Here is a 14,374-nt window from a genome sequence, read left to right on the forward strand (position 1 = left end):
TACATTTACATAACTATTAAAACTTTATTTAATTATTATTATTAATTAATATAGTTATTATTAAACTTTATATTGTATAAATTGCAATGACCATCTAAAACTTCAAAAAAAACAAACAAACAAACAAAAAACATTATTCTGTATGACAGTCATTTGGTTTCATAACCCACATGTTCTTAGGCGGCTCATTTAAAAATCGTAATGGACAGCGTAAAACAATCTTAATATTTGTGCATGTACAAGCATTTCCCAGTGGACGGCGCTGTGGTGCAAAAAATATTGATCAATTGAACGTCATTGATAACGTATTGTAAAAGCAAATACATGCATCTTGTCCTCTTCACATTCATTCAGTAGCCAACATCAGTTGCCGAATGAGCTTGACACAACCAAGACTTAACTTTTTTCATGATTTCATTGCAAAGAACTGTAAATCGGCCTGTACATGATTTTGTCGAAGTTCCTTTGTTTGTTACTATTTTGTCAGTGTTAAATTGTCATTATTCCAAATCTAATTTTATGAATGGTTAAATGATCGACTATACGACACAGACGTGTTTATGATATGGCGTTGTTTTTCTGTACCATCCCGCTGGTGGTTGACGTAAAGGTAAACACGCGGAGAGGGGCTGCAATGAGTGCGCATGCGCGTGTAGTAAGCCGGTCTCACTTGGCACCTACGTAGAAGAAAAAAAGGGCAGGTGTAGCGATCCGACAGACGCTTCTCTCACTCTGAACGCAGGGGCAGACCGCTAACGTTAGCGAGCCGCAACCCTCATCCATCCCCGGCCTGAAACGAGTCGGCGATTAGGCTGCAGTATCCACCGGGACATTTGGGCTTATGGTTTTTAATACTCTCGGGAGGCTGCTGTTTAATTCCAGGCGTCCGTGGTCATAGTAGGTAAGTTCGCTAACAAGATGAAAATTCACAGCTAATTAGCTACTGGTAGCTAGGTGACCAAGTAGCTACATAACTATCAAGTTAGACTAGATATATAAACGAAGATATGGGGAAAGCTTTCACAGCTTGTCAGCTCGCTAGTCGTCTCTGCCTAGCTGTCTTTGGATAAAAGTCATATTTATGTGGTAAGCTATCCAGTTAGCCAGCCAGTATTCTCTTGAATACCCAAGATTAATCTCTGGCAAGCGGGGAAAGCTTAGCTGGATATGTTATACTGCCTACGTCGTAGAGTTCGAAGTGTAGAGTGTCTGTTACATCAAATATGATATTTCTTTGCTGGGTTTCTTATCCATCTAACAGCCATCGTAAGAATGTTGCAATCTAGCGTGCGCTATCTGTGCCCCATGCTATTACACCTGTACAATTGACAGTGACGCCTTTGTGGTTTGAAAGGTTGGTATTTTGCCTTTGTATAAATATCAACCTCGGATTCTAGTGAGTGAAGTGAGCACGATCCGCCATGCTTATTAATTGAACTGGACTTGTAAGAGGATTAGCTAATGCTTTAATGTGACATTGAAGAGGCTAACGTTGTGTCAGGGATTGTGTTGCCAAACTACGACCTCACAAGACTCAAGCATCACGTCCACAATTAGGTTGTGCAGATGGTAAGAGGGCTGGCTTGGAACAAGCGAGCTAAACATCACATCAGCGACTAAACATGAAGGCGTGGCAGGTTTTAGTTTGGAGTTGCCCGGTGAGCAGCGTATCTTTCAATTGACAAGGTGTAAACGGAAAAAGCCCCGACTCAATGGGCGGCGTGAATGGATCATTTTAAAAAGCGTCGAATCCACAAGCAGCTAAGTTTGAATTATGTTCTTCAGATGACGATGTGGCAGATCCTTTATTTTTTTCGGCGTGCCTCTTCAGATTTAGAACCAGTTAGCTAAACACTTGACCGCATTTTCGAAATCCCTCATTACGACTGGAAGAGTGTAGCTAACGTGTGCATTTCTTTGGGTTTAATGTGACAGTTCATGCACGCCGTTCATACGATGGTGAAAGAAAATTGTTATATTGCCGAGACATGCCACAAACGCCAGTAGTTGCATGCTGCAAAACGCACACGGTTTTACTGTGAAATGAAATGTTCCATTTGCTGGATCTTGATGGCTCTTTAACAATAGAAAGGCATGTGAATGGCATGCTTTTTTCCCCTCTTGTGGCTCCGTGAACAATGCAGCGGTAAGTGTGTTCAGAAAGACAGTCACAAATACCTCATCATCATCATCAAGCAAGACCTGGTTAATATTTAACCAAACCGGTTTCAGCACTTATGCGTAAAGGATTATGTCCTTGGAGATCTCTTAAGCTTCACTGAAGGGCTTGGTCCTTTCAGGCGATACAGTAATCCATAGTAAAGATCAAGGAAGGTGATGGAATCGACCCTTGGGGTGCATATTGAGCTCAGGCTCGGGGAGGTCAATGCAAGATCAAGTTTGGAGGTAGTGGAAAACCACTGGTGTCCTTTTTAAGCAGGCATGTCGTGTAAGCACTGTGGAGTTATGGGTTCTCCATTGCTTCCTGGTCACCCCTTCTAAATGAGGAGCTACTGACAGGACAGCTCATCTTCTGAATGACAGCACTGAAATCTGAGAATAGCCCTATTATGACCACGATCCTCTTGGAACAGCATCACAGACTGAGAGGGCCCTATGTTGTTCTTGCATTCTAGTGTATGCCTACTGCCTCAGCCTGTTTAAAACGCCTCCAGAGAAGAGGCACAGCACAGAGAGAGTCAAACAGTGCGTCAATCATAAGGGCTTTTTATAAGAGGACAAGGCCAGCAGTAATTGTATGCAAAGCCGAGGCTTTGCAGTCATTTCCATTGTGTGCCGGATCCACTGTTTTAATAACGCGCCGTCTCCCTCCAGCCCTCGAGTGCAGTCGGTCGGACGCGGCGTAATTCTGAAGGTCTGTTTGCTGGCCGTCTCTCTCTGGAGGGGTGCACTCAGCGAGAGCGGCGTAACAGGATTATCCCCCCTCGCCGCTTCGTTCCCGTGATTTCCGCTCAATTGCATTATCAAATTTACGCTCACGGCTGCGTCTGAAAGAACGCGTAGCGGGCAGCACGGGCAGCTGGGTGGACAGGGTCCAGAGTCGGCAAAATGTGCAGCGACTCAGCTGTCAGAGTTGGTGTGTAACGCCGGAGGGTCCAATTTAGACCCTGTTGCAGGCGGGTTCTTCCTAGGATTGAAACCGAAACTCAGAAGCGGAACGTGAGCCTTTGGTAAGAACAGAAGGAGGTCCTCCTGCTATTTCCAACATCCTTCAGCTCAAGTGCTTTGATCTAATGTGGATTTGCTGTCCTGAACAAATAACGGTTTTAAGAAAGCATACAGGGCTGTTGTTGGTGAAGTTATTAACAGTTTAAACTAACAAATTTGACTGCACTTAATTCAAATTTGACTGCACTTAATTCTATTGTGGGGAAAAAAAAACATCAGCTTGTGAGCCTATTTAAATGTGATTTCCAGGGAAAGTGCTTAGTTTGTCCTACTAAGCATTCCTCAGATCAGTGGTGCCTGTAAATAAAACCAGTTTCCCTGAGTTTTATTATTGCATAGGGGAACCCCTTTGGGGATTTCTAAAGCACAGTCGCAAAACGTGATGGGCACCACAATCTCAACACGCCACGCTTTATGTCACCTGTTTCTTGGGGATAGGAATGGCAACATGTAGACACCTGTGACAAGGTTAATAATGGCCCCCACATTTTCTCTTCTGTTGTCAGTGTGTATTTCTTTGTATCAGAGACGCTGTGTTTGCATGTGTGTGTGTTTGCTGGAGGGAATAAGATAATGCACCTTTGTAGCAGCATGGGAGTGTGGCGGATCGCAGTTGTTGGGGATAATAGGTGCTGTTAGAGTCAGACAGGGCTATAGAAAAGTGCATGGCTGGCGTTATTTATTGTAGCCCAGCGTCGCCTGTGGCCGTACACATTGGCAGGTCTCGTTCATTATTTATGGCCAGCCTGCGATGTGTATCAGTGGAGAGGGAGAGACTCAGTTGAGGATGGAGAAGGGCCCTGGCAGGCGGGGGGTGGGCACTTGAACGAACCTGACACGGAGGAACTGATATGCAGGCAATGCATGATGGGTAGGGAGCTAAGTGCTTGAAAGGGGTTTCACAATCAAACCGTTGTTGTCATCCGTGGTAGACCATAATACTGTGCCCTGGCGTCCTAGTCTTTGCCTTTGGCCTGAAAGTTAAGGAGAAGTCTTTTAAAAGGATGTAAAAATGGAGATATTATAATGCAATTACATGATGATATAATTCAGAGACTACAGTCAGATAGACTATTATCACTGATTTGTGGTGTTGTTGTGGTGTTCTTTTAAAGCTGGGGAGGAATGAAGGTCTGAAATTTGTCATCTTCATGCAATGAGGCCTGCTTTGAATGCGCTGTGGTGTTATTTCCTGCTCCATGTAGATTGCTTCATCTTTAATGCTCTCCACATGCTGTACCTACTTCATGAACTTTTATTCAGGTGTTCAGCACAGTGGAATATTTATGACCTTTGTGATACGCAGGTCTGTCTATTGTGATTGCGCTGTTTTGTTGAAGGTCTTTCAATAAAGATCCTTTTGTGCACTAGTCAGTCGTAAATACAATAGTACAAGTACATTTAGCCAAGAATCTTCTCTCCCCACCAATGCCACCAGTGTACTCAGAAGCCTGAAAACATTATGGTACCAGAAGGGTAGCTTGAAAGTAATTTGAATTCACATTTAGTTAGTGGGTGTTCTTGATATGATGTTCATGAATAATAAATGTAAGTGAATTTCTGCTTGAGTGCCCAGAGTCAGTGTAAGTTACAATCATATGCTCGTCTGCCCCACTTCTCTGTAGTAGAGGTGCTATGTTGTGTGTAAACAAAGGTTAGGAAGGGAATAAGGTAAGCTTTGTCGTCCATTTATATGGAGATTGATTTTTTGTGTGTTTTTTTTTTTTTGGTGTGCGTGACGCCCATTAGTATGGGACTGTTCTTCCAAATCGTGATTCACGCAACTGAACCCTTCTTTTCTTCTGATCTGTGATCAGGCATCATGTCAAGACATGTGTGAGACTGTGAGGGGAGCTTGTGGGTCACTGATCTGAAACCAGGAGGGATTGTGGGAGCAGGGAGCAGAGTTAAAGGCTATGGTCTAGAATGCAGAGAATGCAGCTATTACAGCAGAGTGATATCCCAGCATCCTTTGGAGCCCGTGATTGACCGGTCTGGACTCGAAGAAGAGAACGGATGAAATGCTGAGTTTCCCAGAACAGCCTGGTTGACCCTCTGATAGCTGAAGTGTTCAGCACTTTCTGCCATCTCTGAAGAACGCCATGTAAGGAGGCAGAGAGATGCTGTCTGCAAACATCTGCAGCTTCCTCTAATGCAGCAACAGCAACATTCATCCATGTTCCCCGGTTCATCTGAATGACCATTTACTACACTAAAGGTGAAAGGCCCTCAATACATCATCCACAGTAGCTTTCTTCACCCAAAGCATCTCTCAAAGCATTTAACAGACCCCTTTGAGTGAGATGAACAGGCCAGAGCGTGGGGGATATTTATAAACATGGTGCGTCATGAATGAGGCTGTGATTTATGTCACATCAAAAACTCAAAAAGCAAGTATAAAAGCACAGATCACTTCGTCAATTTCAAATGGGTTAAAAGCATAACTTGTTAAATTACTCCGTAGACATGCAGCTATGCAAACATGTTGAGTCTCCTTTTGAAATGTTCCTGTTCCTGGCAGTTGTCATCTTTGTGGGTTTACTGTAGTGGACAACAGCCCTCGCACATGGTTAAGGTTGTGAGGAGGCCACAGCGGTGACAGAGAGGGATGTTTTTGTGGATGGAACACAGCCACATCCCTCACCAGGTGCATTGCCCTTCTCATACTTTTCGGAAAATACTGGTAATGCCGTTGGTACAGATGACAACAAGTTGCTGAGTTTACAGTGTACAGCTGTTTACCCTAACAACAGAAAACGTAACTGGCCAGCTAACCGCGATGCAGTTTGAAGCTGGTTACACCGGGATACAACCGACTGATCCAGTGTCATTTCAGTTCACAACGCGTTTGTCGAGAGATACCAGACCACCTAGCATTCTCACACGATGTTCTCCACGTGAAGTGCTTATCTCGGGGAACTAATCTTTCCACCCATACAAAAATGTATATATACAAAATGTATGTTGAGGATGTATACATTTTTAGCTCTATCAGTACATTTAATATGTGTAATGTTTTTCTGTATTGCAGTATACTTATGATTAAAAGTGTCTGCAACTCATTTCTCAGTATTTCATTTTATTATGGGTATATGGTCTTGGGTTTTAGATCCTTGACCAATGCAACGCTAATGTGAACAGAGCTCTCTGGATGTAACTGCGTTGTGCTCAATGTGAAACAAAACTGTAGTGCCTTTACATCACTTATTTTGTCTGCATAATGCCTGTCATTTAGCAGAATTGCTTTTCTGAAATCACAGGCCTGGTGCCAAGCCCAAGTACAACTGGCAGTGTTGCAGCTGCATTGTGGCGATGTTGTGCATTGAATTCAGTAATTACTTCTAAGAAACAAAAGCTTTGTAACACCTCATCAATAGCATGTGCTTTAAATTTTCATTGTCTCAGTATTCGTTCCTTAAAGCCGTTATGAGAAAGCACGTTCTTCCATTTATTGACTTGAAAAATTGACGGCAGAGGTCAGGGGTTATGGGCCTGGGCCTATGTTTAATAAATAGACTGATAATTTATGCTGAATCAATTGGGTGGAATTTCTCATTGATTTTTTTCATGTATCCGTTTTTGGGTCACCAACCCTTGCAAAGCGGTGTCTCCAGAATGGTTGCCTCGTTGCTCTTGATGGCTGACGTAGTGGGGGCTGGCCACCCTTCCTCTCCCTGTTTAAGGAAACACAGGGTTATGGTTCAGGACACTTCATAGTGGATATGTACTGTTTTTCTCAGGGACTTTCTCATTAAGGACACTGTTAGCTATGAAGTGGGATTTTGCTCCCTCTAAAAGTAGATAACACTTGCACCAAGGGAGTGAGATGCTGTACAGCTTTGTCATCATGGGTCTGTTTTTCTCTGATAGCAATCTGCTGTCAGTAACGCACGTTTTGCCGCGATAAGGGAGGCAGATGGTGTCATGTGACACGTCTGAACGCACAGCCGATACTGGAGCATCTGATAGAGAGGACTGGACTGACCGGCACAGGCTCCTCCTGCGTGGTGCGGGCTTGGTTTAGGCTGGGTGTAGTGTCAGTGTGGGACATACTGTGATGAGTGTCTGCTTAAGAAAAATCTCAGCCAATAGTTTGTTGTTTTATTGTTTATTTGGACGGGGAGAGTGCCGTTATCCACAGACTGATTCTTGAAGAAGTGCGACAAATGGTTGGGTTAGGGGACAGAGGTAATTTTTCAGCGTGGATTTGTGAGACTCTCAGAGAAGCATAACAATAAAGACAAATAGGTACGCAGAAACAGCAAATGAACTTTCTCACACATGACCACAGATCATTTATCATCATTGAGTGACCTAGTCCTACCTTCACTGACTGCAAAATTATGAATGGATGGTTGTTTATGAGCTGGTAGACCAAACGCATCAGATTTTGAGAAGAGAACCCTTGCCCTAGGGTGCCCTTGCTCCCTTTCTTTTACATTATGAGAACCTTGAAAAGATTAACCTTTGAGACTATTTACAATGCGGAAAATGCTGTTGATAATGTTGCATGGCAGTATTAATGGAGAAAACTTGCCGCTGTGCCGTTCTGCAGCATCGATCGAAATTTTTTTCCCAAGCTCTTCAAAATGCGCTGTTGCATAATGTTCCCTGGGAGCAATTGAAGAGGGCAAAGATGAATGTTAGATACTGGCTGGGGGCGTGGTACGGGCCCCTGACAGATCGCCCCGCGCTCGGCAGCCCGGGGCAGAGTAATTCCCTGTGTCATGTTGTGGAAAGCGGACTGGCTCGGCGAGGGCGCGGCCGCTGCAAGCGGTCAAAAGAGCCCGGGACGACATGAATACACCTGCCACAGGCCTTTGCCTCCAGTTGGAAAACATTGCGCGCCAGCCTGGCCGGTAATCCACTTTAATTAAAGCTCCCCTTGGCGCCGGTTAGGGGGGAAGCACCCTCCCCGCGGAGGTGCATGCTGGTCGGGTCCTGCCAACAGTGGCAGGAATGATAAACAGCCGTGTCATTGCTGAAGAGGACGCCTCTTGCGGTCAAACGGCTGAGGCTATCCGTTTAGCCCGCATCAATATTGTCAATGTCTCCTTTCTTCTGGGCAGCTGGCTTTTAGCTGATTAAAAAATTTTAGTTCTGATAAGATATGGAGGTGGTCATAAGGCTTCATATTTGGCAGAGGATGATAGAATGAGACTGAGGGAGCGATGAGAGGGAGGAGGTAGTGGCGGAGGCTGGAAGAATAGCATGTTGGGAATTGTAGGCTTATTTCATCTGACAGGAACAATTAATACTTAGGCCTGGGGCACTGTATACTATCAAACAACCATAAATCAATAATCCATGTTTCCTGGAAGTGATTGTCTCATTTGAAATTAAAAACTTCTTGTTCGCAGATAGCTCTGCCAGTATCTGATGTCTGTGTGTATAAGCGGTAGCAGCTTCCCTGACAGGCTTTTTTTATGCCGTCAGGGGATGATTTGTTTAATTGACTTTTTGGTTTCTGTATTGACTCCTTCTGGAATAAGCACCCTGTTTAGCATTTTATGACCTTGCAATTGTGGAAATGTGCTAAAACAAATAAGTTGCAGCATTATGGGACATTTAGAGTTAACGACATGGATTGTGGTTACATTTCATCCACGTTATCAGCAGCGAACGTCACCGCTGCTGACATTCAGGTGCGTCCCAGACCGGTTCTGCCGATATATTCAGCCATAAGAAACTTTGAAGGATTACCTTGTGAGCTGCAGGATGTATGTGTGGTGGTTTTTGTATGGCTGAGATTATCCGCAGATTACCGGAGCCAGGAGGGGAAGGGGGTTCTGAATGTGAGCTCTGTTTCATGGTCAGTCAGTGACCCGGACTGGAGCATATGACAGAGGGCTAATCCAGACTCCGATCAATAGCAGTCATGGCTCTGCGAATAGCTCATGTTTCAGCCTCCTGGACTTTGTCTTGTCTTATTTCAGAAGGGTCACTGACTTCTTTTTAAAAAATTAGGCTTCTATAATTGGGCTGCTGAAATGAACCAGCGAGCTGTCAGACCAAGAGAAAGAGTAATTTGTTTGTTTTAATATAGAATATTATTCTTTATTTGAAGGCTGTGCTCTTTGTGAATGATTATAGCATAAAGGTAGCCTGTAAGACATTAATTGTGGATGTGGTGATATTGGTCTCTTGAAAGTATATATCTTAATTGGTGTTTAAGTCTTGAAGTTTTGGTAGTAGCCACCATTGCACTTCCTTGTCAGAAAGATGTTATTTATCCCTGAGATGGCCTCTTGGAAGCCAAAGAACTGGCCCTCTGTAGCCCTATTCTCCAAACAAGGTGAGCTGGTTTTCGAGAGCAGTGTTCGTGATATACTTCAGAATCTTTGGCCACTACCTGAACACACGATTTCCTCCTTCGTCGCACTGATAGTGAATGAAATGATTTTGCACACAGTTGTAGGTTCTGCAGTCTCAGCCCTTCGTGTTCCTAGAGGACACCCATCACGGTGTAGCTGCCAGAGTGCAAGAGCAGCTGCTTGTTGGTCGACCTCAATATTTGATGAGAAATGAGACTCCTCTGTATCAAGTATCCAGTGAAATCATCAACACTGAAAGGTAGCGTGTCGAAGTTATCTAGTGAGGAAGCTTGCCATTACATCACCTCTGTACTTTACATCTAGTAAATGCGTCATATACTGTGTGAAAGGGTGCAAAGCTACACCTATGTAAACCATGCATTTTACAGAAAGTGTGAATATTCAGAGGGGGGAAAGGTTAACCAGAGTATGGATTACTGTTTGAATGGGCCGTCAAATGAACCAATGGATCTATGGGTTTCACGTAATCATGCAAGTTAAGCTTGTGAGGTGACCAGTGTGGCCTACAGCGGGGATGGTTGCTGAGCAGTTTGATTCAGCATGAGGGTATTAGAAGCCCACTACAGTGCAGGGGCAGTTGGACAAACTCTACCTGTGTAAAGGTATCTTATCTCCCTTTGCAAGTGTGCGTTTAAGTGTGTGTGTGTGTGTGTGTAGGGGGGGGTATAGTGTTACCATGGACACCAGGCATGGTTCCCTTGGGAACTGAGGGCCAGGTTTCAGTGAATGCTCTGCGGGTGCTGCTTTCAAGTGTACCTTTCAGGATGCCTGCCCTCGTCATAGCCTACAACAGGGAACGGGCAAGTATAGGCCAAAAAGATGGCTGACGGCTGCTGCTACAACAAGTTATTCTTGGAGAACTCTTGCAAAATGCCTGTCCCCTCCTTCCGGTTTCTAAACTGTTTGTGCTCTCTTGAGCGGTGGGATAAGCTAAGCGCGTTTACTGGTCTGATTAAACTGAACGACAGCTAAGCAGCAATTTTTTTAATCTGGAAAGCTGTTGTTCACTGAGCTTTGCCAAATATGTTAAACAGGCCCTACTGACCGCTAGGGCGATTAGAGCCAGTTTAAACACTTGCAGCAGAGACAAAACAGTGGGTGGTCTTTGACTGGAGTCCGTAGCGAACCATAACAGACATTTGAACAAAACAACCATTTAGTTCATGTGAAAAGTGATAGAGATGTAATACATTAATCAACCTAAGATCAGATATTTCTTCAGCAACATCTAGTTGCATTTAACTTTTACCAGTAGGATGCCCATCATATTTTGGGAAAGAGATTTGATACCCCTCATTTCACCTGAGTGGCAGTGTCCAAGGGCGTATGATAAAGTGGCCACATTTCTGATTTGCCTGAGTTGCTCCTGTAAAAATCCCAGTGGTGTAATGTGGTCTGAAATGTAAAACCATGCACCTTGTAGAATGCCACACATTAGGCATTGTGCTGACCAAATTAACAGTGTTATTATGAGAGGGTTTGGTCTTTAATATTGAGCTGAGCTCTTATGTCTCCCTAATGTCTCTCCCGTGTTTTTTGCATTGGAGGCACTCTGGGAGATCTGCATGGCCTGCCCCCCCCCACCCCCACCCCCCCTCGCTGTGTGTGTCTGGTAGGGGCAGGCATTTTCAAACGACAGGTGGCTGCAGCGAAGCATTTTGCGGGGGAGCAGAAATCTGTCTTCTCCCGACAGCTCAGTATGTGTTCGTTCCCCTCCTCTGGACTGCCCCCCCCCCCCCAACTCCCAGCCTGCTGTGGGACAATCTAGGCTAGCAGATACAGATTACCCCACCCCCTTCCAAATGCTTGTGCGGATTAAACAGTAACCGTAACCACAGTCCCCGTGCTCACACACTGCTCGGTGGCCATCTCTGTGGAATGTGGAAGGCAACTGTTGTATAGAGCAGTGTGCTACATGCCCAGGGCCTCTAGTGAGTCCGAATGGAATGCACACGAATCCGTCTGACCCGAAGATGATGCCAGACGCTGTCTCTGACTCCTTCCTTCCGGCCTCTCTCTTTCTCTCTCTCTCTCTCTCTCTCGCCTCTGTGTATGTGTGTGGGGATGAGACTTGCCGTTGCTGGGCTGTGTGAGGGCTGTGTGAGAGGGGCTGGGACATCCTCGTATCGCCCTGTCACATTGGTAAGGATGTGAGGAATCTGTCGTCCCCGTGGGAGGCGGAGCTCTGAGCCCCGCCGCCCGGGGGCTGCCAGTGTGGGCTGGCAGGGCTGCAGGCTGTGTCAGGTGCAGTGCACATTTCTCATGGATTGGTGGTTTCAATGCCACATTGACTTGAAATTGAACTTTGGTGCAATTTTTTTTTTTTTTTTTTGCAATAAGCATACAATTATCGTGCAATCTTACCCTGCTCTCTTTGCATTCTTCTACGGGAAGTCATATCTGGGGCACCCATTCCTGTCATAATTTCATGACGAGCTATGCATTATTAGTGCAGATATGTGCGGAGAAAGAGATGGAAGTATGAAGTGGTGACTAAGTAGTCAGTCCAACAGAGTGTGGGCGTGATTCAGTGAAATATTTCCAGCTGTATCTCCAGGAATTCCCACCCAGCTAGCGTGTTCTCTCAACATTGTCACAACATGACAGGGTGTTCGGAGGATGCTCTCACACAGCGGTGACCTCGAGGTCCTACAAGATCTCAACTGGTCTGAACTGGCTACATTACTCACTTGTTTCATATTGTAGGTTTTTTTGACACTTGTTTGAGAAAATACCAAAAATATATGTCTATAGAGTAGAGAGGGATGTTGTCCTGACAGAGCATGGTGTGGCAGTTGTCTTTTTGTTTCGCCTCTGTACGCATCACTAATCTTCCAGCAGCTCTGAAATTTGCTCTCCAAAGCCTTTTGGTGAGATAAGGCTGAGGTGGTAATTTATTCATACATGGTAATCCTCTACGCTTTATAGAACACTTCTTTTTTTTAGCCCCCTTTAATTATATTGTGTGTCTCCGGAGAGGAGATGTGTAGAATATTGCCATGGTCGGTAATGGAGTGTCGTTGACTCCTCCTCTTGCTATAGACCTTGATAAGCCCGTTGGCCAGCTGGGAGAGGAGTGTTGAAAACGCACTTGTCGGTGTCATGTGGAGTGGCGTTCTCCAGCCCCCAGAGCTGATGAGATATTAAACAGCAGTGCCTCTCCGCACGTCTGTTGACATCCATGGCGGCTCGTGGTGGTGGGGGGCTGACGTGCTGTCACCGTCCCGGCTGTTGGCGTGGCAGCCGGTCTGACGGACAGGGGCCCTCAGCGGCGGGCTCCTCCCACCCTGTGCGGAGCGGCGATCTCCAGCCGCGGGGTTTCTGCTGCGGAGAGGGCCCTGCGATAAGCTGCAGCGCGCTGCGGCCGTGCGTCTGCCTAACCTTTGGAATGTGAAAGTGGGTGTGCCTCCGTGAGCGGTGGCGCGTGAAGACGGGAGCGTCCTCGCTGACGGGCAGGCTGTTCGGGTTCGGTGTGCGCGTGTGTCAGTGGCAGTGCTGTTAAGCATGGCCTGACCCCCCCGTTAAGGAAATCTCTTGTTTTGAGAGAAAGGGAGAGAGAGAGCAAGCTTTCAGTGGTCCCTTGGTTTGGGAGAGGAGTTTCTAACAAACACGAGCGTGAGCGTGAGTGTCTGCTTTTTTTTCCTCGCTGCTGGGATCGGGGGCAGTTTGTGGGAAGGACGTGGCAGCGGCCGCTTTCCTGTCTGCGCGCCTGCATTCCAGCGGGGGCCCGTTTTAGAAAAGCCACTTCCTCCCTCGCCCGTTCCGTCTCCTTTCGCTTCATCCTGCTCTGTGGGCTTTGACGTTCGGGTGATCTGATTGAGTCGGCGTGCGGCTCCTCGCAGCCCCGGAGCGGGTTGCTGTCTCTGTGTGCCACAGACACTTGGCTGGCTTGTTTGTTTGGAGGGCTCGGATTGAAACGCAGACTGCACACAACGGCCAGCAGAAAGTCGCGGCTCACTGACCGCAAGTGCCTTTCATTGTGTTATTGTATGTGTATTATTTCCTTTTTTCCTTTTCCTCAACACGAAAAGCTGTAGCAGTTCGTCTGCTTTTCTTTCGCAGAGTGTGTACTGGGTACATTCCTTATTCTGACAAGTGCTTCTTTCTTTTTTTCCTCTTAGGAGAAACACGCAGGCCACGCTAACTGTCTACTGGGTGGAGGAGGCGGTCACACCTGGACGGCTTCAGATTGAGTTTTTGGCTCCGGTTTGTGTTCTTGTTTCATCATTGCGCAGACACATTGATCAGAATGGTATGTGGTTTATTGAAAGCAAACCGTTCATTGAGCGTATGAGACCATGTCATGATCACACCACTCAGTTCACGCCAGAACTGCTTGTTTACTCTTGAGTGGAGAGTATTTCAGTGAAGAAGGCCAGTGGATGCAAGCGTTATCCAAAGGTTTATGTAACGTTGTAGCCACGTTCTGTATGCTGCATTAATATTGTCAGAATGCTGTGCTGTAGCTCTTCCTTTTAATGGTGCCCTCATGCTGACCCAGCATCCTCCAACAGACCAGCAGTGACCGACATAAACCCGTTATGAAATGAAATGTATGGATGCAGCATTTTAATGAAAGCACATCATCAATAAAACTAGCCCAAGAACGTTAACAGTCTGTTACAGGAGGGGGCAGTGAAGCAGTTTTCCATCTATTGGAAGAATAAATACTATGGGGAAGGTCTGGTCATGCATGTACATTTATAAGAAAACACCCAACAGCAAATGCCATTGTGTCAAAAAAAATATTAAAACACAACCAAAAAAAAGGGTCTGTACTGAGTGTACACTTTATGGTTTTTGTGTAGTAAAGTCTGAAGCTAAACATCATGAGCAATGGACAAAGGAAT

General features: G+C 45.6%; 1 protein-coding gene across 5 annotated transcripts in view; it reads left to right on the forward strand.

The window, feature by feature from the left end:
• Positions 1-679: 679 nt before the first annotated feature.
• The window catches only part of LOC118771832 (RAB3A interacting protein (rabin3)), a 32,258-nt gene continuing 18,563 nt past the window's right edge, over positions 680-14,374 (forward strand). For 2 of the 5 annotated variants that reach the window (XM_036519923.1, XM_036519919.1), the window contains exons 1-2: positions 680-901; positions 13,646-13,776. The gene's annotated coding sequence lies outside the window, so the exon portion shown is untranslated. Of the gene's footprint in view, positions 902-12,978; positions 13,146-13,645; positions 13,777-14,374 lie in introns of those variants that run through there. The other 3 variants (XM_036519921.1, XM_036519922.1, XM_036519920.1) reach the window with 3 other exon arrangements.

The sequence above is a fragment of the Megalops cyprinoides genome, chromosome 25 (assembly GCF_013368585.1).
Source record: "Megalops cyprinoides isolate fMegCyp1 chromosome 25, fMegCyp1.pri, whole genome shotgun sequence".
Classification (NCBI taxonomy): domain Eukaryota; kingdom Metazoa; phylum Chordata; class Actinopteri; order Elopiformes; family Megalopidae; genus Megalops; species Megalops cyprinoides.